This window comes from Scylla paramamosain, chromosome 18 (genome assembly GCF_035594125.1).
Source record: "Scylla paramamosain isolate STU-SP2022 chromosome 18, ASM3559412v1, whole genome shotgun sequence".
Lineage (NCBI taxonomy): Eukaryota > Metazoa > Arthropoda > Malacostraca > Decapoda > Portunidae > Scylla > Scylla paramamosain.
This window is the reverse complement of record NC_087168.1, coordinates 10,262,150-10,264,649: the sequence shown is the minus strand read 5'-3', so window position 1 is coordinate 10,264,649 and position 2,500 is coordinate 10,262,150. Positions and strand designations below refer to the sequence as shown.

The window sequence follows — 2,500 nt, the reverse complement described above, 5'->3', positions numbered from 1 at the left end:
TACTCTTTGAAGACCGATCTTTTCTAGTTGTGCAAGAACGTTCACTTTATGGACTTTCCTTGGTGGAAATTAACGGTATTTTAACAATAACATTTTATGGAGAAGATTTTTATACGTTTTGTAGTTTATCGGAACGTTATGCAATTAATATTACTGTCTTTGGTGAGAAGCTTGAAGAATCTGTCTTTTGTTGCATATTTTCATCTCCAGTTTGATATCTGGCATGGTATTGCTCGTCAGTCCTTTCGAAATGCAGATCGAGAAAATTTTGCACCTATATTCCATTCATCATTTTTCACTCTTCTTTCCCGGCGGAGTGGTGGTGAGTGAGATTCCGCTTTCAGTTATTCATCAGCGGCCTCGCTCGTACTCGGTATCCTGCTGCCATTTCTGCACCATTTCACATTTCTCCATGGCATTTGACACACGACTTCCTGACAAAAGCTGTACACTTCACCTCGAGTACAAAGAGTGTGTTTCAGAAAGTCACGTTTGTCTTTAGTGACAATCATAACTTTCTCCTGCCGGTTGGCTTCTCTTCGTGCTTTATTACGACTATTAAGATTGGAAATTTAACGTTCTGGACTGTTAGGTAGTTTCTTTTACTATAGTACTGTACATAAAGGGCTCTTCAGATTACCACATTTTTTTTGGTAACGCATTATCATAACCTCCTTCAGGTTGGCCTCTCTTCGTCCTTCACCAAGAGTACTGTAAGATAAAGAATCTACTTCACTCTTCTGGTCACTCTGGTCGTCTCATTTCCTACAATATGGAAAGAGCTCTTAAGATAATCATGTAATCTTTAGTGACACTTTACCATAACCCTCTCCTTCAGGTCAGAAGCCTCCACTTGTCCTTTACTTAATGATCTGAGATTAAAAACCCCCTGATCTTTTTGAACGCCTGCGTAGTTTTTTTTTTTTCTTATAGTGTAGAAAATTTTCTTAAGGTAATTACAGTTTTTTCTTTACTGACGCTTAACTACAACCTGCTGTTCATCCTTCACGGAGAGTACTAAAATCGAAAATCTGGTCTTTCTTAGCACTGAGTTTCTCTCCTAATGATATTGAAAAGACTCTTTAGATCAGCCAGCTTTCATTAATAATACTTAATGATAACCCTCTCCTTCAGACACGAAGCCTATCTTTCTTTGCCCAGAGAGAGAGAAAGAGAGAGAGAGAGAGAGAGAAAAAAAAAAAAAATCCCGGACACTTAATTCCTCTTACTGTTCATATTACTTTCCCTCCCTTACATGTAGATACAACTGAGGAAAAATTAACAACCACAACTTTCCTTCAGCGACACTTAACCAAAATCCTTTCCTTAAGTTAAAGAGCTTCTACTTACGCTTCACTAAGACTTCTTTAACTCCGAAATCCGCTTAGTATCTCATGAAAGTATCCCTTGTAAAAATTAAACGTTCGGCGCCGTCTCCATTAATAATTCTGCCGCCTGTGTGGAGTACGCCTCTGATGCACCTGGTGTGTGTGTGAGGTCTCCACGCGTGCATAAACTGTTTGTTAATCGGTGCGGGTCAGAGGGCAGTCTTTTCATCATCTACTTTGTTATGAATGACTATAACCAATCTCTTGCCTAAGTGTTGTTTTCACTTGTACTGTACACTTCACTTCCTCGGATTCTGCTCTTAGGAACTTATTTTGTGAGGTATTTTTTTACTTGATGGATTTTTCTATGGACTCTACTAACTTACTACTACGTGAATTCTGCCTCTACGTTTCCACCTTTCATTTATGCCCACGGACTCTACTCTTTCTAGCTTACTGCATTACATTAATTTATACAGATTCTCCTCCTGCCTAACTTATTCCTAGATGCATTTCGTTTATAACTTCTTTTACTTTAATTTTTTTTTTACTTTTTTTTTTTTTTCCTCGCATCTCACTCAATGTTTCGATCCCTCTCTTATTTAACGCTTATTTCCACGGATTCTGCTCCTACTAACTTACTGTCAGGTGGATTTCACTCATGGATTTATTACGTCCCTTTCCTTAATTTTTTTTTTTTGACTTCTTCGTGGATGTCACTCTTACGGCCTTTATAAATGGATTTCCTCTCTTACCTAACACTTATTTCCACAGATTCTTTCCCTTGTAACCATCTGTCAGGTGGATTTCACTTATACGAATTTATGACGTCTTTTCCTTTAATATTTTACACTTATACCACGGATGTCACTCTTACTCGTATGAACTTTGTAATTGGATTCCTCTCATACTTTACATTTATTTCCACGAATTCCGCTCTTACTATCTTACTATCAGGTGGATTTCGCTATTATTAATTTATAATGTCCTTTCCTTTCATTTCTTACGCTTTTCTTCCGCGGTTGTTACTCTTACGAATGCAATATTTGAATCTTCTTAATTAACACCTATTTCCGCGGATTCTACTTTTACAGACTTACATATTACCTGAATCCTCTTTTCCCTTTCCTCCTTCGAACCTGAGACGGGAATTCCTCTTTTCTGCTCCTCTT

General features: G+C 37.8%; 1 protein-coding gene across 1 annotated transcript in view; it reads left to right on the top strand.

The window, feature by feature from the left end:
• The window catches only part of LOC135109084 (uncharacterized protein DDB_G0271670-like), a 223,957-nt gene that overhangs the window by 74,873 nt on the left and 146,584 nt on the right, over positions 1-2,500 (top strand). The gene's annotated exons all lie outside the window — the stretch shown is intronic.